The following is a 27,911-nucleotide window of genomic DNA, read 5'->3' as shown; positions in this document are numbered from 1 at the left end:
TTTACGCTATGTATCTTAACCTCACAGAAGTGTTTTTCTTAAGTCTACTGTAGTGCCTAGTAATTGTGGGAAGAATTGCTCAGATGGTTTTGTTTTAAATTCACAGAGAGATCCCAGAGGGTAGTGTTGAGTAATTACTCATCCACTCAAAAGGCTCTCTTGCAGGGTTTTCCAGCTGTGGTGTTTTTTGGGTTTGTTTGGGTTTTTTTGCTTGTTTGTTTTTGGTTTTTGTCAGAACTCTATATACACAACAGGCAGCTGTGGAATACAGTTTGAAATTCAGTCCAGCATCTCCATTTCATCTGACTCAGGTGGTGCAGCATCCTGCTTTCCAAGTGCCTGGTTGATATTGGGATTTGTAGTAGAGTAAATTCACCAAGGTTCAAATTACAAAGGACAAAAGTGATGTTGGCTGGCTGACGGAATTAGCTAGGGAATTTGATGGATACAATTAAGGACACATGCTCAGTATTCATCAGTGAAGTCTGCAATACTAAGGTTACAGTTGGTTTCCCAATTTCTCCAGACAGAGGTGGCGTCAGTGGCTAAAAGTATCTTTTTCATCTGTGCTTGGTGTGACAACTGTGGAATTTCATTTTGGTATTGACTTTGCCTGTAAATCTATGTACTTGTGGCTTCATAAAACTGTAATACTCCCTATACGGGGCTACCCTTCAGCTTCTTCCCCGGTGCAGCATTTGCAGCCTAACCACTTAATGGATGGAACAGAAGGAGCAAGTTATGTAAATACTCCATAGATTGAACTAGCTACCCATTTCCTACAGGTGCAGGTACAATTCAAATATGGAAATTGAACTCTTTTAAAGTGTATTATAATCTGTATCCTTGTTACGTGAGAGAATTCCTTCCTCTGAAATCGCTTCCACAGCAGATAAGGTCAGCCAGTATGCTGTCACCAGAATCTCTCAGGAGCTGTCTGGGAGCTGCCAGCAGGGCAATTTCTGTGGGAGGGGCAAAGGGCTCTGCTCTAGAATTCATTGACCTAACAAAGCTTGACATTACTGATCTCAAAGTTACAGTGTATAATTTTTCTGTCAACTCAGACTTTTTATCTGAAAATTGTGATAAATTAATAGTTTACTTTAAGCCTCAATTTAGAATGGCATTGCTTTCATGGTTTTATGGCTGACCCATTATTATTTTATTTTGTTTAAATATATGTTTTTTTTCTTTCTTTCCATTTCACTAGGGGACATTTTCCCTAATTTTTTTCATACTGGTATCCATTGTGTTTCTGGGAAAATGTATACATTTAATATAAAATGTAACACAGCAATTCCAAAACAAAAGACAGGTTTCAGAGACTCCCAACCTAATAACTAAACACACATTGCAAATGATGGGTGCTGAGATGGGAGCCAGCAAACAGAGCTGTAAATAGGGGAATTTGAGTGGGAGTTCTGTTGGAGGAGAAGGTAGTTGTATTTGGTTTTGTATTTGTAGTATTTGTATGTGTAGAGGCTTGTAGGGGCTTTGTGCTGGGAGAGAAGCTGAACCCTGATTAGCAGGCAGGGCTTCTCTGACTAGGGCTCCTAAAAGGTAGCCAGCCAATCAGACAGCGGTACAGACAGCTGCTGTGGCACAGGAGCCAGCAAACAGAGCTGTAAACAGGGGAATTTGTAAGGGGAGTTTGTATTGTGGTACTTGTTTGGGATTTGGTTTTGCTGTGGGTGGTGGTGGTGGTTTGGTGTGGCTTGTGTTTCCCAGACTAACAGGACTTAGGTGGGATGGTGATGACAGATACGGAGGCAGCTGTGGGAGTGACTCCTGTAGTGGAAGACACAATGAGGATGACTGGATGTGGAAGCTGTGGTATGTACATGATCCTGGAGGGGGGACCTGGTAAGAGTTTTGTCTGCATGAAATGCCGTCTGATAGAGCTGATGGAAGAAAAGATCCGAGGTTTGGAGATGCAGGTGGAAAGTCTGGTTGAGTTTAGGAAGGGCAAGTTGAGCAGATTATGGAGCAAAGACATGAGGTATCTGAAGGGAAAAGCTCAGACTCACGGATGGAAGCAGGGCCGGGGAATTCTGAGGGGAGACTGGGTGAGGAAAGTGGTCAGTGGAAGCATGTGACTAAAAGAACCAGGCAGAGGAAAAGACGGGCTAGTGAAGGAGAAATAGAGCTCAAGAACAGGTATGCAGAGTTGGAAAACAAAGAAGGGGCTCAGCAGGTAGTCACTGAAGGTGAAAGGGAAAGGAAGAAGAGAAGAGAGGCTAGTCCTATAGGAAAAAAGGAAGAGTCAATGGAGACTACACCAAATATGAGCCCCAGGAGGATACAGGATGGGTTGAAGAGGATTACAAGGGAGAGTAGGAATGGAAAGAACTTGCAGGCAGAGGGAACAGGGGAGAGACTGGAGAATAGCAACGTCACCAGGAAAAGGCAGGTCTATGTGATCGGGGACTCTTTACTGAAAAGAATAGATAGGCTGTAACTAGAGCTGATCCAGAGAATAGAAGGGTGTGCTGTCTTTCAAGTGCTAAGATACGGGATGTAGACCTGAGGTTGAAAAGGATCCTAAAGGGAGCAGGAAAGAATCCCCTAATTATCCTTCATGTGGGAACAAATGATACGGTTAGATTCTCGCTGGAAAGTATTAAGGGAGACTATGCTAGGCTAGGGAAGATGCTTAAGGAAATTAAGGCTCAGGTAATCTTTAGTGGGATTCTACCTGTTCCTAGAGAAGGGCAACAAAGGTGTGACAAGATTATGACTGTCAACAGATGGCTTAGGCAGTGGTGCTATAAGGAGGGCTTTGGGATGTATGGCCACTGGGAGGCATTCATGGACAGAGGATAGTCTCTCGGGATGGACTTCATCTGAGTAGGGAAGGAAATAGACTTCTAGGATGGAGGCTGGCACAACTGATAAAGAGAGCTTTAAACTAGGAATTTGGGGTAAATGGTTGGGAGATGTCCAGGTAGTCTCCACACCGAATTTTAGCATTGAGAGGGAAGAAAACAAAGTAAGAAAGGATACAGCCGTGGGTAGGAGAATGTATATAAGGAGGAAGGGCAGTGTGGATACCAGTCTAATACATTAGACTGGCTGTAGAATGACTGTGCCTAATAGGGTACAGAATGTGAGCGAGGCCAAGCAGCAAAAATTAAGATTTTGTACACCAATGCGAGAAGCCTAGGTAACAAAATGGAGGAAATAGAGTTACTGGTGCAGGAAGTGAAACCAGATATTATAGGGATAACAGAAACATGGTGGAATAGTAGTCATGACTGGACTACAGGTATTGAAGGATATGTGCTGTTTAGGAAACACCAAAATAAAGGTAAAGGTGGTGGAGTAGGAGTGTATATCAATGATGAGATAGAATGTAAAGAAATAAGAAGTGATGGAATGGATAAGACAGAATCCGTCTGGACAAAAATTACATTGGGGAAGAAAACTAGTAGAGCCTCCCCTGGGATAGTGCTTGGGGTGTGTTATAGACCGCAGGGATCTAATTTGGATATATAGAGAGCCTTTTTTAATGTGTTTAATAAAGTAAATACTAATGGAAACTGTGTGATCATGGGAGACTTTAACTTCCCAGATATAGACTGGAGGATCAGTGCTAATAATAATAATAGGGCTCAGATTTTCCTAGATGCGATAGCTGATGGATTCCTTCATCAAGTAGTTGCTGAACCAACTAGAGGAGATGCCATTTTAGATTTGGTTTTGGTGAGTAGTGAGGACCTCATAGAAGAAATGATTGTAGGGGATAATCTTGGTTCAAGTGATCATGAGCTAATTCATTTCAAACTGAACAGAAGGATTAACAAAAATAAATCTGCAACTAGGGTTTTTGATTTCAAAAGGGCTGACTTTCAAAAATTAAGGAAATTAGTTAGGGAAGTGGATTGGACTGAAGAACTTATGGATCTAAAGGTAGAGGAGACCTGGGATTACTTTAAATCAAAGCTGCAGAAGCTATCGGAAGCCTGCATCCCAAGAAAGGGAGAAAAATTCATAGGCAGGAGTTGTAGACCAAGCTGGATGAGCAAGCATCTCAGAGAGGTGATTAAGAAAAAAGCAGAAAGCATACAGGGAGTGGAAGATGGGAGGTATCAGCAAGGAAAGCTACCTTATTGAGGTCAGAACATGTAGGGATAAAGTGAGACAGGATAAAAGTCAAGTAGAGTTGGACCTTGCAAAGGGAATTAAACCAATAGTAAAAGGTTCGATAGCCATATAAATAAAAAGAAAACAAAGGAAGAAGTGGGTCCACTAAACACTGAGGATGGAGTGGAGGTTAAGGATATTCTATTGGGCATGGCCCAATATCTAAACAAATACTTTGCCTCAGTCTTTAATAAGGCTAAAGAGGATCTTAGGGATAATGGTAGCATGACAAATGGGAATGAGGATATGGAGGTAGATATCACCATATCTGAGGTAGAAGCAAAACTCAAACAGCTTAATCGGACTGAATCGGGGGGTCCAGATAATCTTCATCCAAGAATATTAAAGGAATTGGCACCCGAATTTGCAAGCCCATTAGCAAGAATTTTTAATGAGTCTGTAAACTCAGGGGTTGTACCGTATGATTGGAGAATTGCTAACATAGTTCCTATTTTTAAGAAAGGGAATAAAAGTGATCTGGGTAACTACAAGGCTGTTAGTTTGACATCTGTAATATGCAAGGTCTTGGAAAAAATTTTGAAGGAGAAATTTGTTAAGGACATTGAAGCCAATGGTAAATGGGACAAAATACAACATGGTTTTACAAAAGGTAGATTGTGCCAAACCAACCTGATCTCCTTCTTTGAGAAAGTAACAGATTTTTTAGACAAAGGAAACGCAGTGGATCTAATTTACCTAGATTTCAGTAAGGGGTTTGATATCGTGCCACATGGGGAATTATTAGTTAAATTGGAGAAGATGGGGATCAATATGAACATTGAAAGGTGGATAAGGAATTGGTTAAAGGGGAGACTACAATGGGTCCTACTGAAAGGTGAACTGTCAGGCTGGAGGGAGGTTACCAGTGGAGTTCCTCAAGGATCAGTTTTGGGACCAATCTTATTTAATCTTTTTATTACTGACCTCAGCACAAAAAGTGGGAGTGTGCTAATAAAGTTTGTGGATGATACAAAGCTGGGAGGTATTGTCAATTTAGAGAAGGACCGGGATATCATACAGGAGGATCTGGATGACCTTGTAAACTGGAGTAATAGTAATAGGATGAAATTTAATAGTGACAAGTGTAAGGTTATGCATTTAGGGATTAATAACAAGAATTTTAGTTATAAGCTGGGGACGCATCAATTAGAAGTAACAGAGGAAGAGAAGGACCTTGGAATTATGGTTGATCATAGGATGACTATGAGCCGCCAATGTGATATGGCTGTGAAAAAAGCTAATGCGGTCTTGGGATGCATCAGGAGAGGAATTTCCAGTAGGGATAAGGAGGTTTTAGTACCATTATACAAGGCACTGGTGAGACCTCACCTGGAGTACTTTGTGCAGTTCTGGTCTCCCATGTTTAAGAAGGATGAATTCACACTGTAACAGGTACAGAGAAGGGTTGCTAGGATGATCCGAGGAATGGAAAACTTGTCTTATGAAAGAAGACTCAAGGAGCTTGGCTTGTTTAGCCTAACTAAAAGAAGGTTGAGGGGAGATATGATTGCTCTCTATAAATATATCAGAGGGATAAATACCGGAGAGGGAGAGGAATTATTTAAGCTCAGTACCAATGTGGACACAAGAAAAAATGGATACAAACTGGGAACCAGGAAGTTTAGACTTGAAATTAGATTAAGGTTTCTAACCATCAGAGGAGTGAAGTTTTGGAATAGTCTTCCAAGGGAAGCAGTGAGGGCAAAACATTTATCGGGCTTTAAGATTAAACTCGATAAGTTTATGGAGGAGATGGTATGATGGGATAACATGATTTTGGTAATTAATTGATCTTAAAATATTCATGGTAAATAGGCCTAATGGCCTGTGATGGGATATTAGATGGGTGGGATCTGAGTTACCCAGGAAAGAATTTTCTGTAGTATCTGGCTGGTGAATCTTGCCCATATGCTCAGGGTTTAGCTGATCGCCATATTTGGGGTTGGGAAGGAATTTTCCTCCAGGGCAGATTGGAAGAGGCCCTGGAAGTTTTTTGCCTTCCTCTGTAGCATGTGGCACGGGTCACTTGCTGGAAGATTCTTTGCTCCTTGAAGTCTTTAAACCACCATTTGAGGACTTCAGTAGCTCAGACATAGGTGAGGTTTTTCACAGGAGTGGATGGGTGAGATTCTCTGGCCTGCGTTGTGCAGGAGGTCAGACTAGATGATCATAATGGTCCCTTCTGACCTTAGTATCTATGAATCTATGAACTCTCAACCCCTATCAGGGATATGCAGTGCCTCCCAGTAACAGATCCAGAGCTCATTATAGGAGAACGGCATACTCAATATTTTGCTCCTATTCTTAATGTATGTGGAGGTTCCTTTTCCTCTGACTAGACATATGTTAAACCATTTCATAACTTTTGATCTTCAGAAACATTAAAGAAGAAAACAGCAGATAATGTGGAGAGATGATCTTGCTGGGTCGATAAAGATGTGTATCAGTAGCCAGTAGATTGCTCAACAGCAACACAGCTACTGAGCATTCTTTCTATTACAAAAGTGAGAAAAAAGATATTCTTATATTTTTTAAGGAAAACAAATGAATTTTTAATGAAGGTGTGGGTTTTGTTTCCTGGAAAAAATAGATATGGAAAACATCACATCATAGCATTTTCAGTTTGGTCTTGATTGAAGAACTGCAAATACCATGGTGTCTCAATAACTAATACATTTTCTGCTGCAAGTATAAAAATTCAGTCTCATCTTACTCATAAAATGCAAAATATGTAGAGTTTAATCATTATCAGTAATTCCATTCTTATAAGCTGGAGCTTGAAATTGATGGAAAATCTAGACTGCTAAAGGTCAGGGTTTGAAGTTACTGAAATTCTTCTCTATTTTTCAAAATTTGTACTGTGTAATAAGTATAGGTAGGATATCAGTAATGTGATTTCTTTTTTTTTAACCTTAAGGCATTACTCCATGAGTTCTGCAAAGTGTACCAATTATACTGATGTTGAGAGCTATCTACTCTAGATACTATAGTTAATTTTGTAATGTTCTCTGGTGACTAGCTATTCTGTATTCTGAAGGGCATGTAATTAGAGATGTCTTGATTGCTGCTTCATCTGTGACTGTAATTTGGTAAAGAATCAATTCAATTTTCCCCCAAGGGACACTTTCTCTTTAGTCTTCTTCTGCCTGGGCTGGATCCCTAGTTAAAACAGCTCAAAAATAGGAAGGGAACAGACACTAATTTTGGTCATGATAGGACTAACAATCATGTGATGAGGGAGTGTTGCTTATGGTTGGGCATTTGACCATTTCAAAAATAATAGGTTGATTGACCATTCAAACATTGGTCCAATATTGTCATAAGTCAAAAATGGTTAAATAGGTTAAGGCACTAATTTATTATAACTATAACAACAGTAACAAAATTAATACGACTTTCTATGGAAAGGCTTTGCCTTAGATAGATACTTATACCTAATTATAAAAAAAATAAGTTACTTTACTGAGTTATTTTAACTTAGAAAAATGCAAAAAACAATTACATGAAGTTAAAAAAAAATGAATAATTATGACTTTTTTTAAGCAATGTTAGGTTTTTATTTTAATGTGAATGTTATTCAAGATTGAAGAGTTACAAAAGACAAGAAATTTGCCTGCATTGATACAACTAAAATACACATACATAAAATGTTTGTTCTAGAAAGACTACAGCTAATCAAAATGCTCAACTTTTAACGATTTCACCATTCACCTCCCACCCCTCACCCCCAGAAGGGGCATTAGCATGTAGTAGAGTAGAAGGTAAGTAGCTTGCTGAAAGATGGTACCATGATGCAGTCAGAAAGGTAGGCTACCACCTAGCTCAGAGCATTTTTTCTGGAATATCTGATAATAAATGACCATGGTAAAATAATAGTTGGTCAACTGACATTATTTGACTGGTCAATTGACTGGCTTGCCAAGACTAGTGTTGCCTCATGTTATAGTGACTGCACTCAGCAAGAGGAAGAGACCAGAGAAAAAAGAAAAAATCCTCAAAGGAGTTTAGGTCTCCAAGCCCATCAAATGACCAGCCAAACAAATGTATGTGTTCGCATGCGCACCCACATTGTGCAGTGGGTGGAGCTGGCTAAGGGCTTATCTCCGGTTTTCCCACACCCCACTCATATGAATGCTGTCATTTAGGCATGACCAGGTTGGAGAATCTATAGTGATGTAAAAAAAATATATATGGGAGATTTAGAGCATTCTTCTCAGCATATTTTAAATAAAGCAAAGTGTAATCATTCCTAGTAGTGCCTGTAATGTAAATGTGTTTGTCCAAATGGTATTGGCTTCCTTCTTTGTTTATGAGACTGTATTTTCATTCAAATAAGAAAACAAATTAATTGTCCAGTGTCTTACTCCTTCTGTGTGGGAACAAATACACCAGTTACAATGAGTTTGTCACAAAGTTTAAGATATTTATGTCTCATGCCCTTGTTTTATTACTGCAGCAGAATGGTATTAGTAGATCAACAAAGTCAGGTTTTGGGGTGTATAATTCCATACATAGTTTTATAAGACATATATGCATAAAAGTGACATATAAAATGGAAAGTCTATGTGTTTAAATATTGCATGGCACATTATCACTTTTTTTCTTCCTCTGCCAATACTGGTTTAGGATCAGATCCTGTCACCCTTATTGAAGTTGACTAGAATCTTACTCCTCAAATAGTCCCATTGAAATGCAGCTGCCTGAGAAGAATGGTGCTACTCAGCATAAGTAAGGTGGCATTGTCTAGCCTTTAAAACATAGGGGATTCAATTATGAAGTTATTTACCTAATACTCACCTTGCAAATGTGTTCATTTCCAGCTAACATTATGCTCTAATAATTCTTCAGCTATTAACACAACAGGCTTGAAGTGTAATCTGAAAAATGTCTTCTAGACCAGACTTACTCTTTACATAATCAGCTCTTAATATATGTTCTAATTATTCCTTTTTAAATGGACTTAGAACCTAACAGAAGTAGTGTGCATGATTACACCAAAAACATGAATAAAAACCAATACGTTAATGTTAATTTATAATTTATTCAGATCCATAAGACAGTAAATACATTGCCTAATCAATAAGTGCCACACTCTTGCAAACTATTCATACCAACCATATAAAACTAGACAACCCAAGCCAGTACTCCTAATGAAAATAACTCCTTACTTTGAAATTAAATGGCACATACAATTGGAGCCTCCTGTTTCTACAGACAGTGATTTCAGTTACATGTTTATAATGTCCAGCAAATAAAGGTTGTAGTAGTTCATAATTAGGACATTTGTCTTATTATAACTTTATGAGGAGTCCATGTACATATACATGTTTATATGGGCAGTAACCAATAAGGCTTGCATTACATCCCCAATGCATTTCAGGCTAAGTAATTTAGGTATGGTGATGCTGAGCATTGTGGCACCTATCTTTTAGGTGTCTAGAAAAGCGTTAGGATTCTCAAAGTCTGAGTTCAGCACCTACGCTCCCTATACAATTAATGGGGAGAGATAGGTGCCTCAGAATGGGGTTAACAAAACCAGCATGCTAAGCGGCTCCTTGCCTAAGCTAGTCAATAAGGTGTGTGTTAGACCAGCCCTTTTCTCAGAGACAGTCCCCTAAATCAGGGGTGCAGAGAGGCACTTCCTTCTGCTTGAAATTCTCAGCTGCAAACCCTCCACTGCGTTAGGCACCTGTGCTGTTTTGGCAAGAGGCTGGGGTTGAGGGTGCGTGGAAGACAACCTCCCTCAACTTTTAGCCTAGTAATTAGCTACTTACCTGGGATATGGGAGATCCCAATTCAAGTCCCTCCTCCACCTGAGGGAGAAAAGGAATTTAAACAGGGATCTGCCGCCTCTCAGGTAAGTGCCCTGATTACTAGGATGTACAATATTGTGATGGGGAACTCCATCAGTCTCTGCCTTTGAAGCTCTTCCACTTTGGATAAATCACTTTAAAAGGCTATCAAACTAGAAAAAGAGCAAGTATGAAAATGCTGGTTAGAGCACTTACCTGAGGTGGGTGCCCCAAGATCCAGTCTCCCTGTTGCAATGACTCTGTATTTATCCACAGCAGATCAGCTTCAATAGGAGAGACTTAAGCCCATGGTTAGGGCACTTACCTCAGAGGTGGCAGAACCCTGTTGAAATGCCTTCTCTCCCTTTCGGTGGAGGGGGGACTTGAACTGGTGGTCTACCATATCTGAGGGGAGTACCTCAAGCACTGGACTAAAAAACATATGAGGGGCTGCTGCACTTGGCCATTTTGTGCAAGCTCATCTATAGGGCATCAATCTGGTAGACAGTGTCTAAGCACATCAATGGATCAGGCCCCACAGGTGAGTTTGGCAGAGGAATGCCTATCCCTCTGTGACTTCAGCATCCAGACATCTGGTGTGGGGTTGCAGTGCATGATCAGATGTAGAAACATAGGTACCTAGGAAACTTTTACTCTAAAAATTTAAGCACTGAATGAATTTAGGTGCCCACAGAGTTCAGTGGCTAAGTACCTAATTCCTTTTGTGACTCCTGCACCTTAGGTAGTTATTGGTCCTGGCTGATTAAGTAATTTTACGTCCACCCTTCTTCCTTTTATCACCACCCTTATGCAATAGCTGATCAGAAACGTGCTGCCTGTTTCTTCTCATTGTTTAATTGGCATACTAGGGTTTGAAATTATATGGGATATCATGTTCTCTCTCTCTCTTTTTTTTCTTTCTTTGAAGTTACACAGTAACTTCATGAGAGTTTTTGATTAATAAACATGCAATTACAGGTTCTCAACAGATCACTTAGTAACAGTATTTGGCATAGCCAAGAAGTAATTACTATATTCTGTAATACGCACACTGCGTTGAATAACAAAAGTAACCAACCGATGTGAAACTTTCTTTGAGTGTTAGTTATCCAAACAACTTTCTGATTATTATTTGTATTGTGTTACAAAGGTCTCAATTAGGATCACAGCCTCATTGTGCTAGGTGCTATACAAAACCATAGACAGACACAAACCCTACCTGAAAGAGCTTACTCTTTCATTGAAAACAAGGCATAACAAGCAAGTGTAACAATCAACAAGAAGAAAACAGGGAGGAGTCAGGTCTGCAAATAGTATTAAGATCTCACACTTGTACAGGCTTGGTGGTTCCAATTTTTTAAAAAATCTGAAAACAAAACAAAAAATACAACAGCTATCTCCAGCTGTTCCATCCCCAGCCAACATTAGATAACATGGAAGAAGTGAGTCTTGAGGTGGGATATTTATGTAAAAATAATAATTTATCTCCCAATGTCAATATCCACTGTGTATTAAATATAGTGAAAAACCCCATATTCACAATTTTTCTGAGCCCATGCTTATCAAAATTAATTTCATATCTCACATTCTATTTGTATCAAAGAAGGTTTTACTGTAGTTTCAACCCTTTGTGATTTCATTTTTCTGAAGCATTTTGGCTGCTGTTTCTTGATAAGGTCTTGCTACTTTTTTCAGAAGCTGATGGATGATGGTATAAGGAAATGGTTAGAGTCGCCAGTGTTCAAACCTCGTAAGTACATGTAGAGATGCAGCAAGCAGGAGCACTGGCTCCTGTAGCAAGAAACCATAGCAGTCAAGAGCCAGTGTTCACAAAAGGCTGAAACCAGTAATGTGAAAAAATGAAGTATGTTCATTTCTGCTTCAAGTCTAGAGTATCATCATAATTTCATTTGCAGCCATCCTCTGCCCTCTGTAGGAATCACTGGATCAAGGAAGATTGAGTTCTGTACATTTGAGAGATTCCTGTAACAGTGAAAGTTTGTAAAAGTGTAGGTTGGCATTTACATGCTTAGTGGAACAGATGTGCACATCTCTACTCACTGATGTCTTGTCAGCATTGCTGACCTTCTGCATCTATCTGAATTGAGTGTATTGTGTGAAGTTGCCTATTGGACATTTGGACCTCTTTCCGTAAAATAGTTAACATACAACCTAAAATTAAGTCTGGACACTCAAGCACAGAGAGAGAGCGAGAAATGGGAATAAACTGAAACCTGGGCACAGCTTACACTTGTGTTGATCTTTTATCATACAGAGTAAAAAGTTGATAGTCCTTCTAGAGAAAATCATTTGCCTAAAGATATACCAAAGATGCAATCTTGTACCTTGTGGAATTAAGAGGTTTGTATAATGAGTAGATACAATTTCACTTCAGGCACTATTTGGATACAAAACTATGAGGCCCCAGGAAACACAATTTCAATAGAAACAGGAGCTTGTGTTTTTGTGATACCACACTTTCATTTACCTGGACCAGTATGAGGGGCAAAAGTTACACTTAGTCATTTACATTATGATTGTCCCTTTGTTGCTCTCCCACATCCACAGAGAGCTACGGATGGGTAACACTGCACTGAAAACAAGCATGCCACTTAAAAAAATGAATTTCCCCCTAGTTTTACACTGCTACTGAGCAAAACAGGTGAATTTACCATGACAACAAAATGCACCTTGTGACTCAGAGTATGTATGCTATGGGACAATTTCCTTATATAGTGGCTAGCAGCTGCTTTGGTAGCCTGCCATATACCATTTATACTTTGCAACCGGAGTCTACTGTTCCTCTGCCTATTACAAATGGGTAGGTAAACAAGTTTTTCTACAGTAGTAATTTCCTGTACCACAGTGTGTAATCATAGATAAAACCATAAAAACAGCAGGCTGGCCTAATGATGTCTTTGCTGAAAATATGACAAGTCTATTTTTCACCCCACTTATTTACCTGCTTTCTTTCTTATGAGGAGAACATTTGGAAAATAAAGCAGCATTTAAGTGTAGTTAGGTCAAAAAGAAGCGTCTTTGTTTCCGGGGAAACTCAGGATTTTAGATGCTACACATGTTTTTGCTACTCTGGGGATATCACTAGTTTAATTGATCAGGGAAGTACAGAAGTGGAGGGGACCAATTTTCATTCCTCATTTGCTGTATGTGTCAGCCAGACACAGGTCTTTACAGGGGAGGGTGGGGAAAGAAGGGGAGAGACTGGAAGACTCTTCTCTGCAATGCTCAAAAGGAAAGCAAACTCTGGGTTATTAGGTGATTCCAAGAGGACATATTACTCCTAATGGGTCTGGTCCTGCATGGTACTCAGCACCTTAGCTTTTGGAGCTGAGAGCACCAAGCACTAACTCTGTGCAAATATCTGATTTTTCAGTTTGCTGACAATTCCAAAAAAGTCAGGGGAAAATAAGTTGTTTCAGACAAAATCCTTCATTTGACAGAGCACAAAATGTTTCATTTTTGAGCTTTAAAACATAAAAATAAAATTGAAGTTAATTTCTAAAGAAAAAGACGGTGTGATTAAAAATACTCAAAATGTTTCATTTCAAAAATGTTGAAATGAAATGTTTCCATTTAAAATGTTTCTTTTTCTTTTGATTGAAACAAATCAATAAAATTGACACATATTCTCTAAATGTTTCAGTTGACCTGACTCTGCATTTTCAGTGACAAAAAGTTTCAGACAAATTTCACCCAACTCCACTCAGTACCTTCCAAAAAGCATTTGGGCCTAATCAGAGCAACACTATTACTGTTACTCCAATTCTGACCACATATTCAGTGCTGTACAGTCCCTTCATGATCCTTCTCACCTCCACCCACAGTGAACTAGAGCTCTATAGGCTAATAGGTGCTTACTATCGAAGGCTCTGATCCCCCACCCCCCATACAACCCCATCACAGTCAATGGGGTCTTTCTCAGGTGCAGGTGTCTGCAGCCTGGGCCTACTTCTAGGATTTGGGCCTAAAATAGGATCTAGGATACAGATATCTTTAAAAATAACCTACACAATGATGTTTTATAACTAATCAATAAACAAAAACTTTCCATTTGCCCCTCCCTTCCCCCCAAAACTCTGGCCAGCATGTCACAGAGCCTGAGGGAGAAATGAAACAAAACACTTCTATTGATGTCCTTGGAATGTGTCGCTTATCATGCTAAAACTAAAACCAGAATTCAAAAGAGAGGTGAAAGTCACTCTCTTTTCTCCTGAACAGATTGGAGTAGTTGAAGCCTCAGCAGGAAGCAACCAACTTCTTGTGAAATACCTTTGATACACACAAAATACAACTGCAGGATGGAATCTAAATGAAAAACAAAACAGGCAGATAAGGAACTCAGAATAGAAAATCAATCCCCAAATTCCAAAGGGAATGTTCTACCATAAGACCATGAAGCACATCAGCTATGACCTGGCAGTGCATCAACTGTGAAATACACACAGAGAAATAGATTACAAATTCTATGAAATTGTATGTAACAAAAATTAAGAAAGATTGGTCCATTCTGCAGAGGCCCCTGCTCATAAATGAGCTGATATGGTTCCAGTCCCTAGGGATAGGCTGGATTACAAAGCACCTTCACATCCTGGACACTGTGAGAACCAGCTGGCTTTGGACTCCCTGTGTGTTGCTGTGCAGTGGGGATCTGAGTGTAGGACAGTGCACTGTTGAAAGGACAGAGCCATTGTCCATTTCCTGGCTATGTTTGGGTTACAGGCATGCAGAAGCTGTTTCAATCCTGAACTGGGGAAGGGTTATGGAGCAGCTCCTTGACATAAGGAGGATTCCTTGACCCACATCTTTCCCTGGGTGTTCAGGCTGTGCACTGTGTGATACAGGGTAAATCCTTTCAAGAACTGTACAGCTGCCAAACTTCCTGTACACTGTAGATGCTGTTTTTGGTTTCCTGGGATATTTCTTGTTGGGGCAGAAACAAGGAAGCCCAGGACAGGGCAGTTGCAGTCTGCAGCAATGTAGATTAGTAGGCAGTTTTATTACTTCATTGCTGTACCTAGTTCTTGTTCATAATAAAGAGTGTATCTTGCTACCAGTCCGTTCATCAGTAATTTGGGTCAAATTGGGATTTACTGATTAATACTTTGTATGTGTTTATAGGTGCTCTCAAATATTTTTCTCACTATTAAGTAAAATATATTAAGAATTTTCAATAAAAAATCACCCTCAGGAAATCTATAGCAGTGATTGTTTTGCTTTGCATCAGTAATTCAAAATTATTGCACTATTATTTTTTCTTTGAAGGTACAGTTGCAGAAAGACCTCATACAGGAAGGAAAATGCACTGATTGTGACTGTTCTTCTTATGTGTAAATATCTTTCTGTGTACACCGAAGAGTCAGGAACACACACAAACCACAGTAGAGTAGCTGGGCTCTGGCTGCTTTGCTATCTGGGAACAGGAGACTCAAAAGCTAAAAACAGTGGTCCAAGAGCAATAAAATTCTCATTTTTTATTATGTGTGCTCTGCTTGAAATGGCAGGTGACTCTGGATTATTGGATCTGAAGATTCATCAAGAATGGTTTTCTAAAAGGTGCTATAGATATGGGAATAAATGTCTAATTGCATGTCAAGCTACAAAACCGGACTCTAAACTCATTAGCCCTTAAGGAAAGATGCACTTCCAACTGCAGGATCAAATTAAAGCAATCTCTTCAAAAGTCCAAAGCTAAAATGATGGGAAACAGTCTGATTTGTCATTGCAAAATGCTGCTAGATAAATTGTTGACATTAGATTATAATGCTGTAAATAAGATGACAGCATTATCTTGCTGCCCTCAGGCTGCTGGTAATTGTTCACTCAGAAGAAGACTAAAAGAGCTAGGAAAGTGTTCAGTATTTTTACTAAATGTATGATCCTTTTAAAACTTATTTTGATATTAATACAAAGCTCTCTGCCAGCCTTGTACAATTTTTTTAATTATGCATTCCATCTATAGATTTTTAAAAGAAAACAGTCTTCACTGGAGACATTTTGTACTAGGGGACTGGACAATGCACTAGGGGGCTGACCTAAAGATAGCTGAAATCAGTGATAATCTTTCCATTGACCTCAGTGGGGCTTCGATAAGGTCATAGAAAATGTGGTGAAGGGAACAATTCTATGCTATAGGGGAAAATTCTGCACTATCTGGAAAGGTGATGGAGTAAATGGTCTCTACCTGTTGGTTTATTGTACCTTGTGTCTTAAAAATGAAAAAAAACAAAACTATGTGAAAGCCCAACCAAGTTAAGTTTTAACTTGATTTCAAAATAGTGGTTATTCGGCATTGAACAGAGTCTTGAAAATGGTAAGCATAACAAACAAAAGGCCATGAACCAAATGAAGGAATCAGAAATGATTGCATTTCTAGTTATCAACAAAAGCAATAAAATAATCCCCACAGATCCTTTCAAATGTGGCTACACTCCCAAAAAAGTCAATAGTATAGTATTCCACATTTTTTCTTTCCCTGAATTTACATATCTGATATCATCAGTGTACAAACAAAATGTTTTACCTATGACTGCAAGCCCTGTAAGGTCATAAGAACGGCCATACTGGGTCAAATCAAAGATCAAAGATCTAGCCTAATCCAACAGTGGCCAATGGCAGGTACCCCAGAGGGAATGAACAGAACAGATAATCATGAAGTGATCCATCCCCTGTTGCCCATTCCCAGCTTCTGGCAAAAAGAGGCTGGTGACACCATTCCTGCCCAGCCAGGCTAATTGCCATTGATGGATCTATCTCCATGAATCTATCTAGTTCTTTTTTTAACCCTGTTACAGTCTTGGTCTTCACAACATCCTCTGGCAAGGAGTTCCACAGGTTGATTGTGCATTGTGTGAAGAAATACTTCCTTTTGTTTGTTTTAAACCTGCTGCCTATTAAGTTCATTAGGTGACCCCTAGTTCTTTTGTTATGAGAAAGCATAAATAACACTTCCTTATTTACTTTCTCCACACCAGTCATGATTTTATAGATCTCTATCATATCCCACATTAATTGTCTCTTTTCCAACCTGGAATGTCCAAATATTATTAATCTCTCTTCATATGGAATCTGTTCTACACCCCTAATAATTTTTGTTGCCCTTTTCTGAATCTTTACCAATTCCAATATATCTTTTTTTGAGATGGGGCAACCACATTTGCATGCAGTATTCAAGTCAGTGTAGGTTGTCAGCTAATACTTGCCACCCAATTGATTGAAATGAAGGAATTCCTCAACAGTTTTGCCTAAATCTATCTATTTTCCATCTTCTGATATCTACACAATATTTACTTTTGCATAGCATGGTTCCCTGACATCTACAGGAATGTGGCATTTTCTTATTCTGACTACTGAAATATCAGACAGGAAATAGGGTTATTTAATAGGGTACAAATTTTAAAAGGTGAAGTTTGATCCAGTTTGTCATCCTAGCATTTTGCTACCAAGGCAAAATTATACATTTCCACAATCATACACATGTGGTTGTCCCTCTCTATTGACAGTGCAAAACCAGCATCTCTCTTCAACTTCTATTCAGTTATATGGCTTTTTCTCTCACCCATGTCCTATATTTCAGCATGCATATACGTAGTACATGTACTGAAATTCTGCAGTTCCAGTAGCACAACTGGATAAAAGCATAGAAGTAGAAGCTAATCTTAAATAATGATCTTTTAAAAAATTGTATGCAAAAAGGTATCACAAAGAAACATCTCTGAAAAAATATGATTAAAAGTCGTGTTCCACTAATCTTTATAAAAAAAATCACCTATGCTGTATATGCCACTAAACAATGCATTTTACAAACACCTGTTCTGTTTTTGTTTTTAGCCACAAAGAGGAAGCATCTTTAAAAACTAAGACAGTCCTGCAATTCTGTAGTACTATTAGAATCCCTACCTTTACACAAAAGCACATATAATTTCATCTAGATAGGACTAAAACAAAACAGTGGATCCAACACTTCCTTCCGCTCCTTGGACTTTGGAAAGTCCAAATCTAGACACCATTACTTGTGAGCTCTCTCAATAAAAGGACCAAACCAAAGCACACAGTCTAACCACAGCCAAATTTTGGCAAGTTCAGAGACTGGTGCTCAGACCCAATTGTAACGTCAACATCCTGTAGTTTGTAGCCAACAGTTACTTTTGTTCTTGGAACTTGGGTAAAGGCAACCAGAGAAAGTGATGCATTTGTTCCTGCCCTCTTTTTATATGCTCCCACTAAATCAGAGTTGGATTAATCTTACCTACAAAGAAGATGGGAAATTATCAGGACAGTTACTGAGGGGAGACAGTAGGGATGCCCAAAGAGGACTATCTCCTAAAAGTTCTGCCTTTCAAAGCTTTCCAGGTAATGTGTTGGGAAAAAAAAGTATCCTCCAGTACATCTAAAATATTATGAGCTCTATAGACTAACTATACTATGCAGCAGTCAGATTCTGAATTTCTCCAGTGATCTGTAGTCACTTTCTATCTCTCTAGATACATACTGATATGGTCCCAATTACCACAGTATCTGAGCATCTCACAGTCTTTAATGTGTTTATTCTCACAACACACATGTGAAATAGAAAAATGATTTTGCTCATTTAACTCAGGTAGAATTGAGGCACAGAGAAACAAAAGATGTAGTTTTGTGGCAGAAACTGAACGTAGTTCTTTGAAGTTTACGTGAATACTCTAACCACTAGCGCATCCTCTATCTTTCCTGGCCCCTGAATTTGGATCAGGCCATCTGTAGCCAGGTAGACCTGTGAGAATAATTCAGAGAATGTTAATGGGTTCCCAAGAACAAAAGATCACATCCAATGAAGTGAGCTGTAGCTCACGAAAGCTTATGCTCAAATAAATTTGTGAGTCTCTAAGGTGCCACAAGTACTCCTTTTCTTTTTGAGGATACAGACTAACACGGCTGCCTACTCTGAAAAGTATCTCACTAGTCCACCAACAAACTGGTCTTCTGGTTAAAGAGTCTTTCCCACTAAAGTTCTAAAAAATTACTGGAATCAATCTGTGAGGATGGATCAAGTCTTCCACCATTAGCGTAGCTAAAATGGACTTTAACTTCTGTCTAAATCAGGTGATGGTGACAAGGGAGCAGTTTATCAGAGCATTATTTTTTTACAATACTTACAAGTATGCTAGGAGCTCTATAGTGTGAGTAGAAAACATGTTCCCTGACACCAGGAGCTTACAGTGTAGATTTAGTTTCGATTCCCTGAGTGGGATTGACAAGAAGAATGAAGAAGAGACTAAATGTGCTGCTTTGGGTTCTGGTAAGCCTCTGTAGATATCCTGTATGTTCCTTATAAATTCCTTTCAAACACTACACAATGCTATTTCTTAAGGAACAATACCAGTGAGGTTCATTTTCTACCTGCCCTTGACACCATCAATATAAAGCTACCACTTATATTTGATCTTTGTATTTTGGAGTCTGAGCTTTTTGCAGTCTTGTACTCTATACTTAGAATAAGACTGCAACAACCAAGAAAACAAAATGCATGCCAACTGTTCCAATAAATTCTTCATTCAAAATATGTCAGGTTTAAAAGAAGGAAACACATGAATGCTTATATTGGCAACAAAAGTCTCCACTAACCTTTGTGTGTGAACTCTTACAGACAGAACATATCATTCATCCCTCACAGTTATATCTATTCTAAGATATAATGTGGGAACAGCTATAAGAACATATTAGAAAATGAAAAAGCAATCTTTAAAAACCTCAAGCAAAGTCCTAAAACACTTTTTAGCTCTTCCTGCCACTATTCTCTACAATGACGCAATATATATTTTCTGTACAATACTTATACAAAATCAAAGAACCTACTGCTCTATTATATAAAGCTAAAATTTTTTATTTGCAGTGACATTCTATTCACACTCTCATACTACAAGACCAAAGGGACCTGCAATGAAACTTAAAGGCTTTAAATTAAAGCTGATGAGATGGACTATTGTTTCAGACAATGCACAGTTAGCCTGTTGAACTTATTCTCACAATAGGGGAGAACTTTGGAGGATTCTAAAAAAGATTGGATATTTATATGGCTAACAAGAATATCCAGAGTTACAATGGTCAGGATTCAAAAAATAACTAAGAGTTTTGGAAAGCATATCAACTCATGATTCAGAGCATAAGCCAACCTCTAACTAATGGAAATTAGTAAGAAGCATGTCTTTGGGCAGTTTATTCCATAACTTCCTTATGCCTTACTTTCTTTTTCTTGAACCTTTCTTTGAAGCAACTGGTCTGACCGCTGTTTTAGATAGCAAAAAGAAAAGGAGTACTTGTGGCACCTTAGAGACTAACAAATTTATTTGAGCATAAGCTTTCGTGAGATATAGGTCACTTTATCGGATGCATTCAGTGAAAAATACAGTGGGGAGATTTATATACACAGAGAACATGAAACAAAGGGTGTTACCATATACACTGTAACGAGAGTGATCAGGTAGGGTGAGCTATTACCAGCGGAAGAGTGTGGGGGGGGAACCTTTTGTAGTATAATCAAGGTGGGCCATTTCCAGCAGTTGACAAGAACGTCTGAGGAACAGCGCGGGGGTACGGGGGACAACGGGCTTTGTTGCCAGGATAGGTTCCTGGGTTAGTGGTTCTGTTCTGTGGTGCGTGGTTGCTGGTGAGTATTTGCGTCAGGTTGGGGGACTGTCTGTAAGCAAGGACTGGCCTGTCTCCCAAGATCTGTGAGAGTGACGGGTCATCCTTCAGGATAGGTTGTAGATCCTTGATGATGTGTTGGAGAGGTTTTAGTTGGGGGCTGAAGGTGATGGCTAGTGGAGTTCTGTTATTTTCTTTGTTGGGCCTGTCCTGCAATAGGCAACAAAGCCCGTTGCCAACTGTGTCTACATATCTATTCAGGGGACACCATCATAGGGCCTAATCACATCAGCCACACTATCAGAGGCTCATTCACCTGCACATCTACCAATGTGATATATGCCATCATGTGCCAGCAATACCCCTCTGCCGTGTACATTGGCCAAACTGGATAGTCTCTATGTAAAAGAATAAATGGACAAAAATCAGACGTCAAGAATTATAACATTCAAAAACCAGTCAGAGAACGCTTCAATCTCTTTGGTCACTCGATTACAGACCTAAAAGTGGCAACAAAAACCCTTCAAAAACAGACTCCAACGAGAGATTGCTGAATTGGAATTAATATGCAAAATGGATACAATTAACTTAGGCTTGAATAAAGACTGGGAGTGGATGGGTCATTACACAAAGTAAAACTATTTCCCCATGTTTATTCCCCCTTCCCCGTCACTGTTCCTCACAAGTTCTTGTCAATTGCTGGAAATAGCCCACCTTGACTATCACTACAAAAGGTTTTTTCCCCCCTGCTCTCCCTGCTGGTAATAGCTCACCTTACCTGATCACTCTTATTACAGTGTGTATGGTAACACCCGTTGTTTCATGTTCTGTGTATATAAATCTCCCCACTGTATTTGCCACTGAATGCATCCAATGAAGTGAGCTGTAGCTCTCAAAAGCTTATGCTCAAGTAAATTTGTTAGTCTCTAAGGTGCCACAAGTCCTCCTTTTCTTTTTGTTGTAGATAGGATACTGCAATAGGTTGAAGTACTGAACTTATCCAATATGGCAATTCTTATGCAAAGGAATTCCTTCTCTTTGGAAGTGAGGTATATTATATCAATTTCCATCAATTTATTTCTAACGTTTTTCTAGTTTGAGAAACAAAGTGGAAACACAGAATCTCAAGTAAATATAAGTAAGATCAACCCCTTTTTAAAAACTATGCTATGAAAAAGGTTTAGTTGGCACACGAGGGGCATTAGGCATGTATTCCTACAAATACTCATTCGAGAAAAAAATCGGTATGCTGGCTCCAAATTTTGAAAGGTTGCCATTGACGGTTCTCAATGTCTGAATGTTGATATTATAAGACTCATTCAAAAATAACCTGAGTTATTTTCAACAGCTAGGCAGGAAAACAAACAAATTGTGAAAAAAGAGCTGCTTCTGCACCACCATGAGAGAGATTATTTGAAACCCAAACACAGAGGACGTACCATTTGTCCCCTCAATATACCATTCTATTTCCATAACAGTAGACAACTCAGTCTGAATCTTATCAGTGCTGAGCATTTTCCTGTATGTGAAGATTTGAAAGGGATTTGATCTTTCAGTGTAAAGTTCTATCATGGACCTGAGCACTCTTGTGGAGTCCCATTGACTTCTGATGCTAGGGTTTCCCGTTGCAAATTTTCACTGAGGAAGTGAATTATATTCTTTTCTGGTGCTTCTGGGGTCAGGGAGGAAATGGGAAATGAAAATCGTGTGAAAAACAAACTGAGTCTAAACACAAACATCTAAAATAATCAGACCTATGACCTACATTTATAACATATCTGACTAATTGTCTTATACAAAGTTAGGAATGCAATTAGTCTTAATCTTTAGTGTATACCAGGGGTTTCAAACTCAAATGACCATGAGGGCCACATGAGGACTAGTACATTGGCCTGAGGGCCATATCACTGACACCCCCCACCTGCTGCCCAGCCCCACTCCCATTCCACCCCTTCCATGAGACCCTGCCCCTGCCCCGTCTCTTCCCACCCCTTCCTTGCCCCCATTCCAATCCCTTCCCCAAAATCCCTATCCCAACTCCGACCCCTCCCTGCCCCAAGGGGGTGCAGGATGGGTGTGGGGTGCAGCAGGGGGCTCAGGGAAGGGGGTTGGGGTGCAGGAGGGGTGCAGGGTGCAGTGGGGGCTCAGGGCAGGGGGTTGGGGTGCAGGAGGGTTGCGAGATGCAACGGGGGCTCAGGGCTGGGGATCAGGGTGCAAGGTGCGGCAGGGGCTCAAGGCAGGGGTTTGGGGTGCAGGAGGGGTTTGAGGGGTGGGCTCCGGCCCAGAATGCACGAGGGGGAGGGCAGGCTCCCTTCCTGCCTGCATGCCCTGCCTCCACGCCGCTCTGGGCAGCGGACGAAACCTGGGAATTGGGGGGCCCAGGGGACTCTGTGTTGCCCTGGCTGCTCCTCCAGGTACTTCCCCCGCAGCTCCCATTGACCGGGAATGGGGAACACAGTTGCCTGGGCCTCCCTCCCCTAGGTTCCATCCATTTCCTGGAGCGGTACGGGGACAGGGCAGGCAGGTAGGAAGGGAGCCTGTCCTGCCCCCGGTGTGTGCCGGGCTGGAGCCACTCTAGGTAAACATGGCGGGGGGGCCGCGGAGAACTGGCGGAGAAAATAACCTTGTGGGCCTCATGCGGCTTGCGGCCCGCGTGTTTGAGACCCCTGGTCTATACAATGAAGAAAGTGGGAACTCACAGAAGGCACTTAATAGGATCAAGCTATACCCTTCCTGAAACTTTTAATAAAAAGTTCTACTCTTTTATTATACAATTCGTTAGTAAATCAGGAATGATTTATGAACTAATTTATTTTTGTTAAATGATAATTTTTTGCTGTCAAAACATTGTTCAGTCAATTAATCCATTGTTTTAAAATAATGATCATAGGTCAACGCCAAACATTTTGTAATTGAACAGCTGCTTTTAACTAAACTATAAATTGCTTGTCAGGCTCTGGTATGATCATTTGTATTCTTTATAAAAACATAAGTTTTTAAAGCATCTTGATCCATTATCAAGGAGAAACTTCTATTATACTATGCTCCATGTGACAACTGTGAATTTAAAACTGTTTTTCTTCTTTTCGACACAAATAAGTAAGTGTCGTAAATCACTATTTTTCCCATTATCGCCAACACATTTTAATATATAAATTTCAAAATATGTCTAATTTAAATGTAGTAATTCAAGGAAATATTGCAGAACTTGTCATAAGGCATCCAATATTTAATAATACATTTACGTTAATCATTATAAAATGGTAATGGTTATAGTGGGGGACATCTCAGACATACAAAGGAACAGAGTTCATTATGTATTAATGAATTTACTTTCATAATACTCAAAGATGTTCTGGGTCATTATAAAGACAAAAAGAAGATCATGATACCGACAATCTGGTAAGCATATACAACCCTTCAGCATGTAACATCCCACATTATGCTACATATGGCCTATATCTTCCCTTTTACTGAGTTGTATGGTGCAGAATAAATACAAGCTAACTGTGCCAAAATAATATTTGGGGAACAATGTGGAGGTGAAGGTGACATGCTCCCCTCATCACCATCTGTAGTTGCTAAGAAACCCCTAAAGTAACAATAACTTCTGTTAAGAGCTCTGTAGTTATGGAGCGCATCCATAGGCAAAATGCCAATAGCATTGTCACCTTTGAGCCAACCATGTTAGAGTGCTCAGGTAAGAGGGGTTGCAGGGGTGTGTGTGAAGAGGCAACTGCTACTTGCAGATATCCTGAGTTCTGTGGGGTTTACACTAATGATCCTCATAGTCCTGGAATATACACCTAAGGGTAGGGGCAGGGAGCAGAGTGCAGCCCATACATTTTTCACTTGGAGGAACCCAGGAAGAGGAGGTTATTCACCCGTGCAGTAACTGACGTTTTTTGAGATGAGTGTCCCTGTGGATGCTCCACTCCAGGTGCTGGTGCATCTCTGTGCATTCGCTTAGAGATTTGTACAGCAGTACCCACATGGACCGCACATGCGCGGTGCCTACCTCACACACTGCTGGTGCCTTAAAGGCACATGTGCGGCCATGACTCCTCAGTTCCTTCTCTACGATGGAGACCGCTCCAAATTCCAAAGCAGACGGGAGGAGGGTGGGTAGTGGAGCACCCACAGGGACACTCATCTCAAAGAACATCAGTTACTGCACAGGTGAGTAACCTCCTCTTTGAAAGAGAGATGTCCCTGTGGGTGCTCCACTCCAGGTGACCGAAAAGCAGTATCTCTAGGATGATAGGGACTTTGGATCTGGTAAGAAAGCTGTAGATAGCACGGCTCGCGCCATTTGAGCGTCAGTCAAGGATCCCTGAGTAAGGTCATAGTGTTTGGCAAAGGTATGTTCCGAAGCCCAGGTGGCAGCCTTGCAGATGTCTGTGATGGGAATATTAAGTAAGAATTCAACAGACATTGAGACAGATCTGGTAGAGTGTACATTAATAAAAGCTGGAGAATGTGTCTTCTTTAGTTGGTAGCATAAATGGATGCAGTCTGATATCCAGTTGGATATTCTCTGGGTAGATATTGATTTTCCCTTAGATCGCTTTGTGATTGAGATAAAAAGTTTAGGGGAAGCCCTGAATGTTTTTTTCCTATCCAAATAAAAGGACAATGCTCTGTGCACATCAAGCATGTGGATTGCTGCTTCAAAAGAGTTAGCATGTGGTTTAGGAAAGAAGATTGGTAAATGGATAGGTTCATTGAGGTGGAAGGATGAATGTACCTTTGGGAGAAATTTGGGATGTGTTCGGAACATGACTTTATCCTTAAAAAGGATAGTGTAGGGCGGGTCAGCTATGAGAGCTCCAAGTTCTCCTATGTGTCTGGTGAGTGTAATTGCCACTAAGAACTCAGCTTTCATTGATAGGTGTAGTAGAGAGCAGGATGCTAGGGTTCAAAGGGCTTTTGCGTCAAACATATGAGGACCAAGTGGAGATCCCATGGCTGAGTGGGTGGTCTGATGTCCAGGGACAGGGTCTGGATGCCTTTAAGGAATCTTTTCTTGATAGGGTGTGCGAAAATAGAGGTGTCTCCAATCTTCTGGTAAAATGCTGTGATTGCTGCCAGTTGTGTCTTTATGAAGCTGATGGAGAGCTCAGGTTATTTGAGCTCCAGAAGGTGGTCCAGTATGACTGGAAGAAGTGTGGAAGAAGGTTTGTCTGGCAGAACACCATGCCGTGAACCTAGACCATTTATGGAAATAGATGGTGCATGTAGATTGTGTCCTGCTGTGTAATAGTACAGTCTGCACCTGCTCGGATTAGCCTAATTCTTCATGGGAGAACCACTGAGAAGCCATGCCTTGAGGTGAAGCATTGCTATGTTTGGGGGCTGTAGATGGCCCCTGCGTTGGGACAATAATAGGAAGGGGGGAAGGGATACTGGCGGACATGTGGAAATCCGTGTTAGAAGTGGGTACCACAGTTATCTGGGCCATGTAGGGGCTATCTGTTTGATCCTAGCCCTCTCTATTCATATCTTTAATACTACTTTGTGTAGGAGTGGTATCAGTGGGAATGCGTATAGTAGGTTGTCGTTCCATCTGATCGTAAATGCGTCTCCTGAGGAATGTTGCCCCAGGAGCAAAATGTGGAGCATTTCTTGTCAGTCATGGTCACAAAGAGGTGCAGTTGTGGATAACTCCAGGTTTTGAAGATGTTGTGTAGGATGGTGTTGTTTATCTCCCATTCATTGTCGAGTGGGAAGGATAAACTGAGCTTGTCCGCTGTAGTGTTTTGTGCACAGGGCAGGTGCAAGGCGGAGATATCGATATTGTGTTGGAGGCACCAATTCCAAAGTTTCATAGCCTCAGCACAAAGTGAATGGGATCGGGCTCCCCTTGCCTATTTATATAAAACATAGAAGCAATATTGTTGGTGTTGATTCTGATCTTTTGGTTCTTGATGAGTAGGAGAAAATGGAGGCTGGTGTTGTGGACCATCCAGAGTTCTAGAAGATTTATATGTAGTGAGGTCTCTGTAGGGGACCATAGTCCTTGAGTGGTATGGTGTTCCATGTGTGGCCCCAAACAGTGAGGGATGCATCTGTAGTAATTATAATTGAAGGGGATTCCTGTAAAAATGGGACCCGAGAACGGAAGTTTTATGGTCGAGTCCACTATATGAGTGGATCACAAGTACAGGCATGCATTCCTGATCACAAAAGTGCATGCAGCCATGTGTCCTAGATGTTGTAGGCAATTGTGAGCTGTGACCTGTGGGCTGTTCTGCAGTTTGGTGACCAGATTCTTTATGGTGATGAATCTGTCTGTTGGAAAAGACATGATGACAGTTGTGGAGTCAAGGTATGCACCTATGAACTCCAGACATTGAGTAGGGATTAATGTGGATTTGTTTGTGTTGATCTGCAGGCCAGGCCCTGAAAGCCGTCAGTGGTCATCTGTGTGGATCGAATAGATTCCTTGCAAGTTTGTGACTTGAATAAGCAATCGTTCAGGTAAGGGAAGATTATTATTACTTTTTTCCTGGGATTTGTGCTAACCACTGTGAGTATCTTGGAGAAAATGCATGGTGCTGTTGAGAGGCCTAAGGGTAGAACCCTATATTGCTAGTGGTTTGTTCCCTGAACAAATCTGAGAAAGCATCTGTGAGCAGAATTTATAGTTACATGACAATAAGCATCCTGCAGATTGAGGGCTGAAAACCAATCTCCCAGCTCCAATGCTGGAATAATGGTCATTAGGGTAACTATTCTGATTTTTTGCTTTTGACAAACTTGTTGAGTCGCCTGAGGTCGAGAATGGGTCGCCATCCCCCACTTTTCTTTTCCATAAAAAAATAGTGGGAGTAAAAACGCTTACCCCTGTGCTGATCAGGTACCCTATCCACTACTCCTATTTGCAGCAGATGTTCTACCTCTTGGTGGACCTCTTGGTTGTGAGAGTAGTCCCTGAAGAGGGATGGGGGGAGTGAAGGGTATGGACAGGAAAGGGAGGGTATAAACCTCTAGAGCTCATCTGTCAGTAGTGATAGCTTGCCAGTTGTGGTAAAATGGGAGCAAATGGTGACCAAAGGATTGAGTAATTAGTGTGAATGCTGGAGGAGTGGGAGATCTTCTATGCCCTTGACCAAGGCTTCAGATCTGCTTGTTAAGTGGAGGAGATTGGGACACTGCTGATGGTGGGGGGAGGCCTTGTTGAGGCCTAGATCTCTGGTGTTGATGCTGTTGAAGATCATATGGCTGTTGGTGGTGATGGTGTGTGTACACTGGGTATTGTGAGCATTGGTAAAGCTAATACCTATATTGTCTCCTTCTATACGCTGGTGTAAGGATGCCTACAGAGCACAGAAT

General features: G+C 40.5%; 1 protein-coding gene across 3 annotated transcripts in view; it reads right to left on the bottom strand.

The window, feature by feature from the left end:
- The window catches only part of CSMD3 (CUB and Sushi multiple domains 3), a 1,226,382-nt gene that overhangs the window by 1,038,671 nt on the left and 159,800 nt on the right, over window positions 1-27,911 (bottom strand). The gene's annotated exons all lie outside the window — the stretch shown is intronic.

The sequence above is a fragment of the Dermochelys coriacea genome, chromosome 2, assembly GCF_009764565.3.
Source record: "Dermochelys coriacea isolate rDerCor1 chromosome 2, rDerCor1.pri.v4, whole genome shotgun sequence".
Lineage (NCBI taxonomy): Eukaryota > Metazoa > Chordata > Testudines > Dermochelyidae > Dermochelys > Dermochelys coriacea.
Note: the sequence above shows the minus strand (reverse complement) of the source record. Positions and strands in the feature narration are given on the sequence as shown.